The sequence below is a fragment of the Cupressus sempervirens genome, chromosome 3 (assembly GCF_028749045.1).
Source record: "Cupressus sempervirens isolate cs-2001-9-10 chromosome 3, ASM2874904v1, whole genome shotgun sequence".
NCBI classification, from domain to species: Eukaryota; Viridiplantae; Streptophyta; class Pinopsida; order Cupressales; family Cupressaceae; genus Cupressus; species Cupressus sempervirens.
This window is the reverse complement of record NC_143120.1, coordinates 572,965,180-572,985,077: the sequence shown is the minus strand read 5'-3', so window position 1 is coordinate 572,985,077 and position 19,898 is coordinate 572,965,180. Positions and strand designations below refer to the sequence as shown.

Below are 19,898 nucleotides of genomic sequence, written 5' to 3'. Positions count from 1 at the left end.
CTTTCTTGCTCCCTTCCATGTTCTCCTGGTAGTTTAGCAGCGGGAACGATGTTTGTGAGTGTCGATCGGAGTTGAGGCATAGTGAGCAACAGATCATTTATCCTGACAGGTATCTCAGCTTGCAATATTTGTCGTACAATATTCTGTTCTGCGCAGTTCCGTACAGAAGTAACAGGTGTGTCGTTTCTACCTGCATTTCTCTTTGGATCTCTGCCCGTGCTTCCTCCAGCCTCTTCTTTTCCTCCGTTGGATCGGGGTATAGCTTCACCTGCTTTCAAGTGATTGCCAGAACTTCTTCCTCATCCATCCCGACAGTAATCAAGTTTACTCCGGACTTCGGGCACTTAGCATCGTCATGATTGCCAGGTCCACACCATCTGCATAACAACTTCGGTGTGTTCACCGTTGTACACTCTTGGGCGAAGTGACCCCACAGATTGCATGTGCGGCATTGAACTATCGGCCGGCCATTGGCATCATATTGAATTCGACTCCTTCCGCCATTATTGTTGTTGCCGGTATTGTTGTTGTTGCGTCGGTTGTTTCTGTATCCGCCCGATGTGGCACCTTTCGTATTGGTGTTCCCGCTCCCTCCTGCCACGGACGCTTCCTGCATGAGGAACATTTGCTGTGGTGTTTTTGATTTCAGGTTGAAAGGACATTCCTTTACCGAGTGTCCTAGAATCTGACAGATCTCACAAAATTGCTCTTTCGGGCAGGATCCCTTCGTATGGCCTTCTTTCTTGCACTCTATGCACCATAGGTCATTGCCTTTAGTCTCCTTGTTCATGTTCTTGAATTCCTTCATCATTCGAATCATGTCCTTCTGGAGGGCACGGACCTTCTTGTTGCTTCCCTCGTCATCACTGCTATCGTCTCCTGAAGATGCATCATCATCTGAATCAGACGAGCTGTTCTTCTTCTTCTTTGTCTTCTGGTCACTTTCGAGGTTCATTGCCCGATTGTACGCTTCAATGTATGTTGATGGTGGCACGATCTTCATCTTCTTTCGTAGCTTCGGACGAAGGCCTTCAATGAACCATCTCTTTTGTAGGCCATCAGCTGGCTTATTCTCCATTTTATTGATCAGGTCCTTTAACTTCTTGGCGAAGACTCGGACTATTTCATTCTTCCCTTGCTTAGTATTGAATATCTCCGCTACAATCTCATTATCGTCTCGCAATATTTGAAATTCCGCAATAAATTCCTTCTTAATATTATCCCAACTGTTTAAATTCTGCGGATTTGTGTCAGTAAACCAATCAATCGCAACACCCCGTAGGGTGGCTGAAAACTGTTGGACCCATTCGTTCGTATTTGTTATGCCATTTGCTCTCCAGATCGTTTCACATGTTTTATAATGTCGAATCGAAGCGACGGTTCCTTCACCATCAAATTTAGGCAACTTTTCTTTTGGACCTGCCATTATTACTGTATGTTGAGGGTTTTGTTGTGTACCTGCGTTGTTTTGCACTCCCGCGCTGTTTTGAGCACTTGCGCTGTTGTGAGCTCCTGCGTTGTTTTGAACACCCGCGCTGTTCTGGACACCCGCGCTGTTCTACACACTCGCGCTATTTCCAACACCTGCGCTGTTCTGCACACCCGCGCTGTTTTCGGCTTTCGCGCTGTTTGGTGAAGAAGAGGTTTTGTCAACCAAAGTTGTTCGTTCCGGAAGTATATCTTGGACGAAGAGGTCACTTCACGCTTGTGCTCCTTCGGCACTCCGAGCCGTGCGAGTTGATCTCCTTTCGTCAAGATTCTCTTCCCGTGGCGTATGCAGGTTCAGAAACTCCTCCCTTGCTTCTTCCACCAAATCGAGTTGCTGTCGAGTCTCTTCCAACAATTTTTCAGTGCTTTTGTGTCCGTCGGTAACTTGCTGAAATCTCCGTTTGCGTTCAGCCTGTTGTGCCAAAATTAAATTTTCCTGTGCTGCGCATAATTCATCCTTTTCCTTCAACTTATTCTTATTCTTGTTCAACTGATTTGGCATTTAATCTTCATTTGCCTGTCATTGTACCAGGTCTATCGGGCAACGGCGCCAAATGTTTACCGCATAGGTTAATTAGAATTGCACACAGACAATGAACACGAACAGCAGAATTCCTTAAATTATTCGCATATGCCAGAACATTACATTATGCTTCAATGATAAGATGATTACAATGCTTCTCGAAGGGGTTATAAATACTTTCCGAAGAACTTTCCCAAAGGAGTCCATCGGCCACATACAATATGTCGCTACATAACAAAAACCTTTCCGAAGGGACCCGTCGGCTACATAGCAAGAACCTTTCCGAAGGGACCCGTCGGCTGATACACAATTTCTACTGACGACATTATCATGTACTTGGTTTTATAAACAGAGGTCATTAATAAGTTACTTTCTTTCTTTGCATACAATAAACTTACATAGTTCTTTGAGAGCTAATAACTTGTAAAAGTGTGAAAACGACATTTTATGGATCAAGCAAATGCTTAATTGTAATTTATACTTATAAATGTTGTTGGAAATTAAGCTGGAAAAAGTACTAAAATATCATCTAGCATAATAGGAAAAGTGGAAATCATTTTAGATTAAAAACAAGAAATCAAATTTTATTTTAAATCATTGGGTTGCCATGCAACTTTTCAAGAATGCACATTGCAAGATGAGTGGGAGTTTTACATGGTGCAGTGTTATCGGTAAAATTATAAAATAGCCGACGGGGAGATTAGCATATTGTCGGTAAAGTTATAAAATAGCCGACGGGTAGAGTAGTATCCGAATGGGTGCAATGGTTGAGTCACCCCTTCGGAATGGTATATGTACACCATCCGGAATGGACTTTGGATCATTGTTGTAATCATCATTGAAAGCATTATGTAATCTCTTCGGCATATATGCGAATAATAAAAGGAGTATTGCTGTGTTACATGTTCTTGTCTATTGTCTGTATGCATTAAACTATTTACCCCATACGGTAAACATGCAGCTCTATAATGTTCAGTTCTTTTATTGACAATAAACTATTTTGTTGCGAAATCTTGTATGAATGGTGATTTTTTTATGATAATGCGTTTTCGTTATTCAATTCCTTATGTAATTCTAGATGAGTTGTGGACCTTGTTTTGATCGTAAAAGCAAAAAAGGGAATAAGATGCTAATAAACATGTTTCAATTAGCATTCAATGGCTAGGCCATGCTAGGTCAAACCACCGACACGACTTTCCCATGTTCAAACCTAGTTAATACCATTTTTTCCTATTTTTTAGGTTATTATATAATACATTATTTTATAATGCCTTAAGATTTTGCCCAAAATAATAGCAGACAAAAACTAATTAAGCAATTTTTTTACTTTGTCAGTGTGGCATTTACATGTCAGTTTGCACACTTTCACACACACAAGGTGTTGTGCCAAGCATAGTGACACATAAGACTCCATTGCCAATTGATCAAACACATTGAGACAAGCATAATTCTTCAAGAAACATGGGACATTATGAGTTATTAGACAAGCATGGGTTTATGATCCAATGTGCTCATTTGTAGTCTTTGACACGTAGGGTTAATTAAACTGACCTAGATAACCGTTTTTGCTACCACTATGTAATGACCACCCTTTTTTTAATTTTTTGAAACTTTGGTAGTACACAACATCAACACGAACTTGCCCACAATTGTATATAATTGTCGTTAATTGCCAATACATGCCTACAATGTTGGTGCAAACAATTGTGAGCGACAACAATGATACATGCTATAATGTCCCCATTTTTGGTGAGTATGTGTAGTTGATGGAGTTAGCTCATCATAGCGACCCTCGTGAGTTGATAGGGTGTTTTGGGGTCCCAATTGTGGACTTACTATTTTTAGTAAGTCTATTTGTGGCAGTTGCTATTTTGGCAGTGCAGTGGGTGGCTCTAGAAGTTGTTCGTCACCTGCAGTGGATAGGGTTAATAATTGCATGAGCTCTTATTTATTAATTATATTAATTAAGTTGCATTATTGTATTAATATTTATGTTATTATAATAATGACATTAAGAGAAATTTCTAAAAGAGTGTTTTGGAAAGTTTCAAGTGTTGAGTTCTTTTGGGAAACTTCCACAATTTCTGAAGTGTTCTTTGGGAAACTTTGGCCAAATAAGGATTATAATTAGGAGCTTATTTCATTGGAAAAAAAAGTGCTTGGATATTTATTTGCTTTTGTTGCCTTTGTGGCTTATTCTGAGGTTCTGAAGTTTATGCCTTTGCTGAGGTATAAGGGTTTAATGCTGATTGGTGCTCCACTGCTGAGGTATAGTGGATCAGATTCAGAGTTGGTCAAATTGGAATTTATAAACATCTTCTATTTCTGTTAAGCTTGTAGCTTTGGAAGGCATTGGGGTTGGAATTTGCTAGAGGCCTGAGTATTCTGATTTTTGGTGCCGATTGTGTTCGATAATTGACATTTTGCAATTCTGAATATTAGATAAGTTATGTCTGTATTGGGTTGTGATTTCATATTGCAAATTGTGATAATCTTCCTGAGAACTGGTGTTGGAGTTTGCAGCTTGATATTCCTCATAGCTGGGCGTTAATGCACTTGTTCAAGCAGTGGCATTATATGGGTCGAATCTGCATTTGGGAAGGTTTTGTGGTTGTGAATTGAGACACCACTTTGGACAATTGTTCACAGGCTGTAGGCATTCTTCCAATTGCATAATCTGGGCGCTAATGATCCTGTTGCAGCACTTTTATCATCTGCATACTAGCGGAGGCATACTGAAATTGCAGGGGCTGGAGTTCGATTTGGGTATCTGAACAGGCTGCCTTTGGGGTATTAATCGTGGTTGGAGACTGGAGGGAATTTGGACTATGAGTGGGTTTGTGCATGGTGGGTACAATACCACCTGCCTGTCTATCTTGAGCTTGTTGTTGAATGCCTTAATTAGTACCATTTCCATACTGCTGTGGTTTGCAGAAAAGGGTCTGTGTTTTGGAGGAATTGCGCAGACTTGACCATCTTCATGAAGGATTGGTTCTAGGCAACTACAGGTTCCATTCAATTTAACTGTAATTCTGATTTTGGTTGCTTCCATATATTGATGTATAAGCATTTCCTGTGTTGTTTGGATTTGGTCAAATTGATATATTCAGTCATTACATTCCAGCTCATTTTTAGTAGATCTATTTGAGTGTCTATTATTGAAAAATTATGTTCAGGCGGAATTGGAAGTGGGATATACTCCTTTGATTTAATTAATCTTGTCCTAACTTTCAGTCTGATTATAGTTGAATTGGTGGGATTTTATAAATAAAAAACTAAGCTGACTTTCCTAGAACTAAACTTATAGCCCACATTCATAAAAAATCACATTTATTTGGTCTGAGCCAAATTGGGCTTATTACACATGTATTCATAATCAATTCCTATTTGAATAAATAGTCATCAAGTGAATATAATTGTTAAATAATTTGGAATTAGCAAACAATGTTTGTTATTGATCTGAAATTGATTATCTGTGGCAGATAGTACGTCTAATATAACTAAGCAAATAATTGCATGTAAAGTCCTCTTAATTCATGAGCATCACTGAACTAGTGGAGTTGTCCAGAGGGTCTAATTTGGGCATCACAAAGCTTTTGAGTGATCATTGTTAGCCTTTACATCTCCTTTTGTATATTCTGAGGCTAGCTTATTCAAAGGTTTTTGGCTGTGTTTGTAATATCCCCAAGCAGATATTTTGCCAAATATCTTGATTGAATCACATAAATTTTAAACAATAATTGCATTCAATAGATTTTCTATTATCTAATAATAAAACCAGAAAATACTCAGATAAACATCCTCTAAATTTTTATTGCATTATAATAATCAGCAATATAATAACATAATCCAAATCTTTAAAACAACCATACAGTCAGATTGGAAAACTAGAAAGGCAATTTCAACTGTGAACTCCATCACAAGTCCACCATTGAAGATGAACTTAGTTTCTGTCCAACCTACCAAGAAGCCTGAAGGTTTGTCCTTAGGTTTTTAAAAATGAAAGCTGAATGCTTCCCAAGTTTCTCCAAGAGAAAAAATGAAACCCAAACTGAATCCAAGCATACTGCAAATGCACCCTCTTTGTTCTTTTAGGTCCAACCTGGTGACTCTTCATATTCCTTTCTCTGTTTCTTTATTTCCTTTAAAAAAATGCATTTTCCCACTTAGGAAAATAGAGTGCTCATGAATGTGATGATCCTCGATTCACTATAAACCCCTGTAGTGATAAGTTCGTCAACAATACTTGTAAATTAAAACTGTTATAAATTCTTGTTAAATCAACAAAAATCAATTCATATCAAACATACACATAGAATACTTATTGCTGATAATTAATTGTTATTAACTCATTTATTATCAATTAAAATAATATTAAGTGTAATGTTCTGCAAATTCTAAGTCTTGAATCAGACTTATAATTCAGTTCTGAGATTGGCTGAGAATGATCTTCTTAATATTATCAATATTAAGTATGTTGTTGAAGGTTTATCTTAAATATAGATTCAATGTATTATTTCCAAACTGATAATATATAATATTGCAGACTTATTGATTGCTGGAAGTGAGATGCTTATAGGAGCAGACTGTTGTGAATTGTGTGTCCTCTAATCTGCATCCACAACCGAATATGTACCTTGCTAGAGGGTGTGTTCCTTAAGGGACATAACCCTTCACTTGACATTTAATAATACCTCTTCCTAAGTCAGTAATTTTAGGAGACTTAGTTTAGGATTTAACTAACTAAACATTAGTTTAGTCAAACACAAACAAAGACATCCCTAGAAAGTCACTGGCACCTATAGGATAAACAAGTATAAATATTAGATGCCAATCTTAAGATATATCAACACTAAGAGAGGTACGGTCTGTACTGTCAGACCTGTAGGATTATATAGGTTAGAATCTTAACACTCCCTCTTAACCTGATAATCCTACAGAGAGATTTATATCTAGCTATCATCAATACAAATGAGTAAGCAAGTATTAATACTCTATATCTGTCTGTCTCTTATGTGGTATCATAGAACACATGATACAAAGTCATATTACTTAAACCTGTGAGATGACAAATCACTGATACTAGTGATATTATATAGGATAAATCTGAAGGGTAATCTCTTCATTTATCCAAGTTATGATATCATAGAAACTAGTATCATAACATGATCCTGAGTTTTAAGATCTACTAGAATATAGGATAAACCTGGAGAATACCAAGATTCTCTCTTTATCCAATTTGTGACCCATGAACTTAACAATGTCAACATCACAATATGATCTTGAACTCATCTAGATCTTATAGTAGATCTCTATTGTTTAGCACATTATCGAAGAGATCGTCACCTCTCATAATGTTCCATACGACTATTTATGATTTTCTGAGATCGTCACCTTTTAAAATAATGAATACAAGTGAATACAAATGGTGGAGCCCATAATAGTCAATAGCCTGACAAAATAAAATTATTTTATTAATAATCAAAAGAGTACAAATGGATTACAACTCAACCATACCAAGTCTCCTCTGTTTACCGTACAGGTAAAATAAATGAACGCATACAGACAATGGAACAGAATAGCAGAATTATATTCGCATATGCCAGACATACATTATGCTTGGTACAATCAATGATAGAAGATCGAAGATAATTTACAATGATCCCAGACGGGATATAAATACTATCCGCCGAACCTTCCCGAAGGAGTCCGTCAGCCACAAACATTATATCCGCTACAAACTATTTACCCATCGGCTACAAAATACAAAACACTGACGACAATCATTCCATTTGGCTACAGAAACACCGCCAGAACCATCCAGTCGGTTGACACCATCCCCCCCAAAAAGAAAAGTCGTCTCCGGACGACAATTACAAAATATCTGAAACAAATTAACAAACAAAATACATTAACGGACTAATTACAACAAGATAAATCTACTTCTGACACATCACTATCACTTTGTCCCGTGCCTGTAGCCTCTGCTAACACAACACTCTGCCTACTCAATGAAGCTAATCTTGATAGCCACCTATGCTACTTTCCCTGTTTTCAATTCCTCGGTACCCTGAGCCAAGTGTCCCTGCACTGCCTCCAACTGGATGATTAGCTCCTCTCGAGCTCTCTACGCATCCACCAAGACAGCCTCCCGGCCAACACCTACTCCCAGTGCCTTTGGTACATAGAAAGTCCATCCCTGCAGCAACTTCAACTCTTCTCAACTGGTCAGACTCCCACGACTGATATCCGCAACGACTGGGGGCCCTCGGTGGGGTCGAGAGGTAGTGCCCCCGCGGGGTCCTGGGGCACTTTGAAACTCACACAAAATTGCACGGAACACACCATTTCTGTCATTTTCTACCGATTCTACACTCTTTCTGGAAACCACTGATACTATCCCTTCCCGTTGGCATCCTCTGTTACTTATTCGGAGCATTCTTGATTTGTTGTCGTTTTTTTTTTTTTTAATAGAAAACCTCAACCCCTCGCCTTACCATTCCCCAGCCAAAACACCTTCCTTCTCAACCAAAACCACATCACCTCAGTTCAGCACAACAATGCCACTGCTTCTGGTTGCCTGCCGATTCCATGCAAAAATGGCGTCTTCTTTCTTATAAAGTTCTCCCTTACTCCCGTGGCAGACAAATGAAGTGCCGCTAAATTACCGTCTGCGGGAAAAAAAAATCCCCTCCGCACAAGAGAAGCGGTAACCGCAGGAATGATTCTGATACTCTTCGACCCACGGAATCGACATCCAATCAAGTAAAGCACTGACCTTTACTGCCCTACTTCAAAGGTTTCCACGTTGAATCAGTTTCTACAACGCCAAAGTTATGTTATCCTCCAGATTTTTTCTTCCCCCAGCGGAAATCAAGAGAGGACTAAATCCCTCGTTCAGCACAACCTTTTCTATTTGATGTCGAGAATTCCAAGGAATCAAGGCTTTGTAATGGAGGATTGGCTCTTACGCCATGAAATCAAATCTTTGTCCTTCCAACCAGCGATGCAAAAGAACACAACAAGAAATCAAATCTCTTGAGACTTCTAAGAAACTTGGCCTCTACAATCCACAAATTGCTTGGCCGTCAACCACGTGACCATCTACAACCCGCAAATTACTCCCCTGCTCGCTGCGGTTTTGACCAACTTCCACAGACACGCCTTCATACAAACTCCCACAATTAGAGAATCAAAACCACCTGTGGGCGACACGGAAAATTCTTCACTGGCCGGCCTTTCATTTGTCTGCCGCGGAATCAACAGCCAGAAAAATTGCGTCTTCTTCCACGGGAGATATTTTCTCGCCTTCGCATTTTCGCCCTCGATCTTCGGCACTAGATCCCTGTGCTGAGAATACACGATTTTGGATGCGCTTTTTTCCTCTGCGCTCCATTGATAGGGTATTTCGTTTCCAATTATGTTTTACTTTTGCTTGCACCAACCAATCCCGTCCGAGAATAGCATCATATTCTTTTCTTTTCAATAGAATGACCACAAAATCCAATAAAAATGGTTGCGTTCCAATAGTTATCGGTTGCGCTTTCAAGATTCCCAACGGTTTGATTCCATGTTGGTTTGTCGTGAGCAACTGAAATGTAGGTGGCCACAACGTCGGCTTTCCCAACTTCTTCCAAGTATCCTCTGGCAACACATTCACGTTGGACCCTCCGTCAACAATTGTGTCTATCAGAACATTTCCCAAAATCCCCATCTCGATGACCGCCAGATGCCGTCCGAAGGTGAGTGCCAGCAGCATTGGGTCTGTTGTCATCACTTTCCTATTGTCCCTTCCTGTGTCCTCCGTTGCTTCCGAAAATAGTGTATGATTCAAAATGGCCGTCTGTAATTGGGGCATTGTGAGAAGGAGGTCACTTATCTTGACTAGTATCTCTGTTTGTAAGATCTTTCGTACAATGTTTTGTTCTGCGAAGTTCCTTGCCAAGGTGCCGGTGATGTCCTTCAACTGAGATGTCTCCATTGACGATGCCTTTATAATTTCCGCCTGCGCTTCCCCCAATTTTCTCTTTTCCTCTGCTTGCCTCCGTGTAATTGCCAGAACCTCCTCTACATCTGTGCCGACAGTGATCAAGTTCACTCCAGACTTTGGACACTTGGAATCTTCGTGATCGTCGGGTCCGCACCATCTGCATAATAATTTCGGTGTGTTTTTCGTTGTTCAATCCCGTGCAGAATGACTCCACAAATTAAATGCTCAGCATTGAACGATCGACCGTCCGTTTGCATCATACTAGGTTCGACTTCGGCTTTGATTATTATTGTTATTGTTCGCATTATTGTTATTTTGCCCTCTGTTAGTATTCCTGTATCCTCCGGATGTGGCACTTGCGCTATTCGTATTTCCGCTACTGCCCGACGGGGAAGCCTCCTATGTAAGAAGCACCTACGGAGATCCTCTTGTCTTCATGTTAAAGGGGCACTCTTTTGTCGAATGGCCCATGATCTGACAAATGTCACAAAATTGGTTCTTTGGACACAATCCTTTAGTATGACCGTCGGTCTTACACTCCGTGCACCACAGTTCACTGCCTTTTGGCTCCTTGTGCATGTTTTTAAACTCCTTCATCATGCGAACCATATCCTTCTGTAGGGCACGAACCTTCTTGCTGCTGCCTTCGTCGTCGTCGCTATCATCTCCGACAGGCTCGTCGTCATTAGAATCAGAAGAGCTAGTTTTCTTCTTCTTTGTCTTCTGCTCACTTTCAAGGTCCAGTGCTCTGTTATACGCATCCACATATGACGATGGTGGCACAATTTTCATTTTCCTCCACAACTTCGAGCATAGGCCGTCCACAAACCATCTTTTCTGCAATCCGTCTGCCGGCTTGCTTTCCATTTTGTTTATTAAGTTTTTTAATCTCCTTGCATAGATGTGGACAGTTTCGTGCTTCCCCTGTTTGGTATTGAAAATCTCTGCTACAATTTCATTATCATCCCGCAAGAGTTTAAATTTCGCCAGGAACTCCTTTTTAATGTTATCCCAGCTATTTAGCTTTTGTGGATCCGTATCCGAAAACCAATCAATCGCCACACTTCGTAGGGTTGCCGAAAATTGCCTGACCCATTCATTGGCATCTGTGATTCCATTTGCCCGTTAGACCATCTCACATGTCTTACAATGTTAGATGGGGTCGGCTATACCATCGCTCTCAAACTTTGGCAGCTTTTCTTTGGGTCCCACCATCACAACTGAATTTGGTAGAGGCGTTACTGGGTTCTGCAATACTGGTGCTGTTTACTCCAACACCAGAGGTCTGCACTCCCACACCAGCGGTCTGCACTCCCACACTGGCAGTCTGAACTCCCACACTGACGGTCTGCACTCCTACACTGGAGGTGTCGACAGCTACGAACCTTGGTGAAGAAGAAGGATCTTCTGAAGTTGTTTCCTGCAGAAGTCTATCTCGGACGAAGAGGTCACTCCACGCTCGTGCTCCCTCGGCACTGCGAGCCGTGCGAGTTGATGCTCTTCCGTCTGAATTTTCTTCCCTTGGCGAACACAAATTCAAGAACTCCTCCTGTGCTTCTTCCACCAATTCCACCCGCTGCCGAGTCTCCTCTAACAATTCTTCGGCGCTCCAATTTCCATCGACAATCTGCTGAAATCTCCGTCGGCGTTCGGCTTGCTGTGCTAGAATTAAATTCTCTTGCGGAGTACGGATTCCATCTTTTCCCTTGACTTTATTCCAATCCTTGTTAAGCTGATTTGGCATTAATCTTCATTCCTCCCACCTTCCAAATTCATAAGGCAACGGCGCCAAATGTTTACCGTACATGTAAAATAAATGAACGCATACAGACAATGGAACAGAATAGCAGAATTATATTCGCATATGCCAGACATACATTATGCTTGATACAATCAATGATAGAAGATCGAAGATAATTTACAATGATCCCAAACGGGATATAAATACTATCTGCCGAACATTCCCGAAGGAGTCCGTCGGCCACAAACATTATATCCGCTACAAACTATTTACCCGTCGGCGACAAAATACAAAACACCGACGACAATCATTCCGTCGGCTACAGAAACACCGTCGGAACCATCCAGTTGGCTGACATCCTCCTGAAATGTTCTATCTTTACTCTAGATAGAGGTTTGGTGAGTATGTCTGTTGTCTGATCTGCAATACAAATGTATTCCAATTTTACAGAATTCCTATCTACCATATCTCTCACATAATGGTAAGAAATTCCAATATGCTTGGATCTGTCAGGGAAAACTGGATTCACCTAGAGCTTGATGGAACTCTGATTATCACAATGAATAATTGTAGGATTCATGGCTTGCCCAAATAATCCCACAAGTAACTTTCTCAGCCATACTGCTTCTTGAGAGGCCATTGTTGCTGCAATGTATTCTGCTTTTGTGGAGCTCTAAGCTACCGAAGACTGCTTTCTACATATCCATGAAATCATTGCTGATCCTAAATTGAAACAGCATCTTGAAGTGCTTTTCTTGTCTTTAACACTTCTACCCCAATTTGAATTGGTGAATCCATGCAAATCTAAAGCAACTTTCTCATATTTGAGTTCATAATTAAGAGTGCCTTGTAAGTATCTCATAATGTGTTTAACAACAACTAGGTGAATCTCCTTAGGTTCACACATAACCTGACTTAAGGCATGAACAACATAGAAAATATTAGGTCTTGTTCTTACTAGGTACATCAGTGACCCAATCATTTGTCAGTAGAGTAGAATCTATTGGAGGTGATTTATGCAAATTGGTCTCCATTGGAGAAGACATAGATTTGCAATTCCACATTCCAAATTTCTTCAAAATATCTGAAGTGTACTTTCCTTGATTCAGTATGATACTATTAGAATTCTGTCGTACTTCCAATCCTAGGAAGTAATGGAGAAGCCCCAAGTCTTTCATCTCAAATTCTCTAGTTAGATCTTTCTTGCACTGATCTATAAAATGATCATCACCTGTGATTAATAAATCATCAACATACAATATCAGTATTACCATACCATCTTTATCTCTTTTATAATATAAGTTTGGATCGGCTTCATTCTTAGAGAATCCTAAGCCGGTGAGATATTTATCAATCCTCTCATACTAGGCCTTGGTAGCCTGTTTAAGCCCATAAAGAGCTTTCTTGAGTCTGCAAACAAAGGCATTAGGATCATGGGTTTCAAATCCTTCTGGTTGCTCCAGATAGACTTCTTTTGAAATTTTTCCATTGAGAAATGCTATCTTTACAGCCATCTGATGTACCTTCCATCCCTTAGATGCGGCCATCGCTAAGACAACTTGAACAGTAGTATATCTGGCAACAGGAGCAAAGGTTTTTTCATAATCAATCCCTTCTTTCTGAGAAAAATCTCTGGCTACAAATCTGGCTTTATATTTCTCAATACTCCCATCAACAGCATGCTTTATTTTGAATATCCATTTGGAAGAAACAACAAATTTTCCTTTTGGTCTTGGAACTATTTCCCAAACATCATTTTTCATAATTGACTGGTATTCTTCTATCATAGCTTCTTTCCAGGTTGGATGTTTAATAGCATCAGAAGGATTGGTTGACTTTGTTTTGCATAAATCAATCATATTTTCTACATGACTAGAGAATCTTTTAGGTCTTTTACTTTCTCTGACTGATCTTGAAGGTGCAGCAAAGTCTTGAGCTGCTTCAACTGTTTTTATGGCCCAAAGTGGTCTTTTTTTTGAACTTTCCTCAAGGCTTATATTTTCATCTTCGACCTCTTCTAAGTTCTCTCTCTGGGATTCAGATTCACTAATTCTTTCAGAACTTGATAAAGGAGAGGGTTCATTGGAGCTTATTGCTCTTTTGAATGCAAGAAAGATTACATCTCTGCTAAGTTCAATAGGTTTTTGTCCAGGTATGAAAATTCTATATGAGTTTCACTATACCCTACAAAGATACCTTTCCTCCCAGATGGTTCTAACTTGGTTTTCTTTTCTTTTGGAACATGAATGTATACAAGACATCCAAAAATTCTGAGATGACTTATATTGGATTTTACTTCAGTAAATACTTCTTCAGGGGTTTTATCTTTCAGATAAGAGTGAGGGCTTCTGTTTTGAATATATACAGCAGTACAAGAGGCTTTTGCCCAAAGATAGTATTTTAGATTTTGGTAAAAAATCATAGCCCTAGCAGCTTCTATAATTGTCCTATTCTTTCTTTCAGCTACCCCGTTTTGTTCTGGGTTATAAGGGACAGTGTACTCCCTCTTGATCCCTAATTCTTTACAAAATCTTTTAAATAAGTCTGATGTATATTCTCCTCCATTTATCTGTTCTAAGGGTTTTAATTTTATGTCCTGAAAAATTTTCAGTTAATGCTTTGAATTCTTTAAATCTTTGTAGGATTTCTTCTGATTCCTTGCATTTAAAAAAATAAATCCATGTTTTCCTAAAGAAGTCATCTATGAACAAGATATAATACTAGAATCCTCCAAGAGAGGGAACGGACATAGGTCCACATAAATCTAAATGAATTAACTCAAGCACATTATTTGTTTTCCTAGTACTATTATGAAAGGGACTTCTAGTACTTTTACCCAGAGCACACCCTTTACAAATACTAGGGTGATCTTTATTTAATTTAGGTAATCCGGTAACCATCTTTTCCATAGTTGATAAGGTTTTAAAGTTTAGATGCCCTAATCTTCTGTGCCTTATTTCATTTGAATCTTTTGCTTTGTGAACTAGGGCTTGAATGGATCTACTGGGTTCTATATTCAGTTCATACAAATATCCCTTTCTTTGACCAATTACTTTAGCTTTCTTGATGGAAGAGTTCTTAGCCCAAGTTAATACTTTGCTATCCACAAATGCAACATTGTGTCCTTCATCTTCTAATGCTGTAATTGAGATTAGGTTTCTTTTAATCCCTGGTACATAGAGTACATCTTTAAGAAGAAGAGTATTTCTTGTCTTTAGTTCCAAAGAGCAACTACCAATTCCTTCAACTGAGTGTGTAGAGTTATCACCAATAGTAAATTCACCGTTAACTTTCTCTGATAAGGAGTCTAGAGTTTCTTTGTATCCCATTATATGTCTTGAAGATCCACTATCAATTACCCATGACTTATTTGAGATTTCATTTGATAGAGAGGAATACAAAACACGGTTCTCAGGGTCATAAGTCTCTTCTTCTCTAATGACATTTGTACAATTTTCCTGTTGTTTTGGAATTTTTCGGACAATTAGACCTATAGTGTCCAAATTTTTCACATTTGAAACATTTCATTTTAGATAGGTCTTTCTTGGGCTTTCCATTCTTCTGATTTCCCTTTTTCTTCTTGAAGTGTTTTTTCTTGCCTTTATAAGAGTTGGCATTAAGAACGTGAAGTTCTTCATCTTCTACTTTTGGTTTTCCTCCTTTCTTTAGTTTTCTTAACTCTTCTTGAAGACAATCATTCTTGAGTCTATTAAAGTCCGGAAGTTGATCTCTAGCACTTATTCCTTGTGCGAATGTTTCCCATGATTCTGGCAATCCATCTATGGCCATGAGCGTTAGTTCGGTGTCATTAATGATGGTTCCTATGCTTGATAATTCATCTCTAATGCCAGCAACTCTTAAGAAATAAGAGTTTATCGATTGTCCTTTCTTTATCTGGATGTGATTCAGTTGTCTTTTTAATGCAAGGACCCTAGTTGCATTGTTTACTTCAAATGCATTTTGTAATGCATTCATCATATCGTAGGCAATTTGGTGTTTCGTAAGCATAGGTACGATATCATTCTTAACTCCATCCAAGATGATTTGAATGGTATTTCTATTTCCATTGGTCCATATGGATTTGTGAGGTTCAACTGGTGGCTGTTTAGATGCTCCATCAACAAATTGTCTAACATTGTTTTCTTCAAGAATCATCAAGATTCTGAATTTCCATGCTTCAAAGTGTTCCTTTCCATCGAATCTATCCTCAGGCCTGATTGTATATGCCATTGGAAATGGAAGACAACTGCTGAATATATAAAATGTCTGATTACTGAAAAGATTTGCAGAGCCCTAGGTCTGATAACTTGGCTCTGATACCATGTAATGTTCTGCAAATTCTGAATCTTGAATCAGACTTATAATTCAGTTCTGAGATTGGCTGAGAATGATCTTAATATTATCAATATTAATTATGTTGTTGAAGGTTTATCTTGAATGTAGATTCAATGTTCTATTTCCAAACTGATAATAGATAATATTGCAGACTTATTGATTGCTAGAAGTGAGATGCTTATATGAGTAGACTGTTGTGAATTGTGTGTCCTCTAATCTGCATCCACAACTGAATATGTACCTTGCTAGAAGGTGTGTTCCTCAAGGGACATAACTCTTCACTTGACATTTAATAATACCTCTTCCTAAGTCAGCAATTTCAGGAGACTTAGTTTAGGATTTAACTAACTAAACATTAGTTTAGTCAAACACAAACAAAGACATCCCTAGAAATTCGCTAGCACCTATAGGATAAGCAAGTATAAATATTAGATGCCAATCTTAAGATATATCAACACTAAGAGAGGTACGGTCTGTACTATCAGACCTGTAGGATTATATAGGTTAGAATCTTAACATTAAGCATTAATCAAATAATAATTAATTGTAATTATTAAATTATTTTCGATTAAAGGCAAAAATAGGTTTTGAGGGGACTTGAAATCCCATTACAAAAGGTTACATAAAGATATGCAAAGAGAGACCCAAAAAGAGACTATGCTGAAAACCAACAACACCAATAGACAAAACCCAACAAAAACTAACAGCTATAAACCAACACATAGAAGGGAAACTAGACACATTAGAGAAACTCTTTGATGCAAGCCACCATGTCCTCTAACCCTAAGAGGTTATGCACAAAAGACTTTAGATCAAGGAGAGCCTGAGGAGCATCAATCTCCATCTTCCACACCATCACATGAGTTCGTTACCCTAGGGCCAAAGACTTGCCTAGTCGCATCGCCTCTCTATTATGATAATAGATAAACATCTATTATTAGTTATTGGTAATCTATTTGTAATCTATTCTAAATATTAGAATGTTTCTAATATCTAGTAAGCTGTAGTTATCTGTTAGCTTTCTTAGCTTTCTTTTAGCTAGAATAGAATGTTCATATTCTTTACAATCGTTTCCTAAGGAAACATCGCTTTATTCTTTTGTATATATAGACCTCTTGGTCTCTGTTAATAAGAAGCAAGTATTTTACCAATTATTTCGTAATATGGTATTAGAGCCAATATTTCAATTTTTTTTGAAAATTTTATAATTTCTTTCAAAATTATCTGCTAAAAATTTTTGAAATTATTTCTGAATGTTGTATAAGGTTTCCGGTTTTTTGTGAAACTCCTCTATTCTTACCTGGTTCTTGGCTAGGGTTTTAAGGGTCTGGAAATCACGATTTTCTCCAGGCAAGAGCAAAATCGCGACATCTACAACTTATGTTTTTTAGAATTTTTGACTGTTGTTTCTTCAAACACAAGCACCTTAGACACCCTCTTATCGATTTTTTTTGCTTTCCCAAGCCAAAAATGACCTTAGCTCGGTTGTTTGTGGTGCAAGAGCACCAGGACCAAAGACAAAAGCCTAAGAAGACACTAGGGTCACTGAATAGATCCTAGGTGGGAGAAAAGAATAAACATGACCATGTTGGGTCATTTAATGTAATATGGTTAATAAAGCCATTAAAAAGGATGTAATGCACTAAAAGTGCCCAAAAGATGTAATTTGCCTAAAATGGCAACTAATTGTAACAGTCATAAAACTGACTGCCAGTTAGGAGGAAGTTACATTGGGTAACTGGTTCGGAAAGGTTATTTGTTTGTGTGAGCATGATTTTTTTTTAAAGGGAGGGGTGAGTCTTAGAGAGTGGGTAGTGAGTTTTTATCAAAGGAAAAAGTAATATAATGAAGTTTCATTGAATACATAATTAATTCTCTGCAATTTTTTTGTTCTCTATCGTGAGGGAACAATCCTTTGTTGTGGATTGTTAAACTTTTTTTTTTTGAAGTTAATATTGATTAATACTGGACTAGGATAGTAAGGGTTTGAGTCATTGTTCGTTCCCATGCTCTGGCTTATTGTTTTGTGAAGTTTAAAGCAAGAAAAACTCAGATTGTCTTGACTGTTCCTAAACAGAGGATTAAGTGCAATCAGAGATTTATCTTGAAGTTGCTATGAATACCTAGAACCTTCCACTTACTGTGGCTATTGTGTCTTGTGGGAGGAGCCAATCCATGTATCATATGTGTCTATAAGTGTTTGTGTGCAGGAATGGACAAGGGATTGAAGAAATGGATCACACATTTTGAAGAAAATTGAAGATGACCATTCCAGAAAAATGCAGTTCAGTACGGGGGAAATATCCTTCCAAGCAACCATTGAATCTTTCTCAAATTTAAATATGTTCATGAGAACCTAATTACGCCCATTCTCACCGGAGCGATCGAGAAGTTTGTATCATCTTCAAAAGTTATACCTATTTGTGTGAGGGTCTATCTAGAGACAGCAAGGAAGCATCTTTTTGGTGATTGGGCTAGTGAGCGCTTAGTAAGAGATAGTTTGGTTGAAGACACTGATGTATTTGAGGGACATTGGTGATGGTTATAAAATATGTAGAGCCTATGGTGGCATAAATACAAGGTGTTCACTCTAATAGGTTGTGGAGTTGGCTTGGATCAAGGAGAATGATCCTCATGAAGATGCTTGGTTGGTGTTGTAGAAACACTATTGAAGTCCCTCTTTTATTTGTTGATTGCAAGTCCACCTAGGTCCTTTGCATCAGTTTGTAACCTCAAATCGCAATTTTTTGGCCTCAAAAACTCCATTTATCTGCAAATCCGAGCTTTCATGGCTGTCGCCTAGTTTTTTTCAAAACCCTAATTTTTTACCTCAAATTTTTTAATTACATATTGATGGTGGGTTTTTTGAGAGCTCAATTGGGTTGTCGTTTGTTTTTTCAAGATGCCTCGATTTTTGAGCTAGCTGATCTAGAAACCGACAACATATTCTTTTTGGTTTTTTGAGCTCTCTTCTGGGTCATCCTTCAAATTTTTTGGGTCTTTTGTTTTTTTGCCTCGAAGAACATACCTCCACAAATTTTTCACACCATGGCATCTCTGACAAACATTTTGCTCAAGCACAACTCAAAATTCAATGGTCGAAACTATGGCACTTGGAAGTAGTGGATCATAGCAATTTTTGAATATCAGAATACCAATCAAATTGTTCTGGGTGTTACGAAGCGTGATTGCTCCTGGTATTGATGAGGATATATGGGATTTGAATAATTGAGAGGCAGTGATGCTTCTCAAATTATCCGTGGATGATGATCAACTCTCTTAGATTCCATCCGGCAAGATAGCTACCGAGATATTAACACATCTCAAAGGTCTTCATGAAATTTCTGACAGAAGCAGAGCTTTGTTTTTGAAGAACACTTTGTTTTCTATTATCATGGATGAGCGAACCTCGCTCTAGGCACACCTGAATAGGATTCAGGAAATCCGTGATCACTCTTCAGAGTTTACCAAAGTCTTATGAGCATTTTATCGAGACTCTCAACATCACATCTTCTGATGTTGATCGGAAGTTCACTAATCTCTGCACACTTTTCCTTTAGTAAGATTGGTGGAAAGAACAATTCGGTAGTAGTTCAAGCTCCACCTCCACAGAGAAAGCCTTTGCTGCAAAATACTTTTAGAAGGATAAAGGCAAGTTTTAATAGTCATCTCAGCAGAAGTCTTTTGCTCCATCTTCGGACAGCTCTTGGAAGAAGAACATTCAATGCAACTATTGCCACAAGTTTGGTCACATGAAGGTTGAATGTTGGAAACACTTAGCTGCCCAATCTAAGCAAATTAGGTTCGTAGCCCAAAGCGAA

The 19,898-nt window shown here is 38.6% G+C and overlaps 1 protein-coding gene across 12 annotated transcripts in view; it reads left to right on the top strand.

Moving 5' to 3' along the window:
* LOC149567719 (ubinuclein-1-like) overlaps positions 1 to 19,898 on the top strand; it is a 153,786-nt gene that overhangs the window by 112,009 nt on the left and 21,879 nt on the right. Inside the window, exon 12 of one of the 12 annotated variants that reach the window (XR_016362473.1) lies at positions 4,535 to 5,019. The exons of the other annotated variants lie outside the window; for them this stretch is intronic. The gene's annotated coding sequence lies outside the window, so the exon portion shown is untranslated. The remainder of the gene's footprint in view (positions 1 to 4,534; positions 5,020 to 19,898) is intronic. 12 annotated transcript variants of the gene reach the window in all.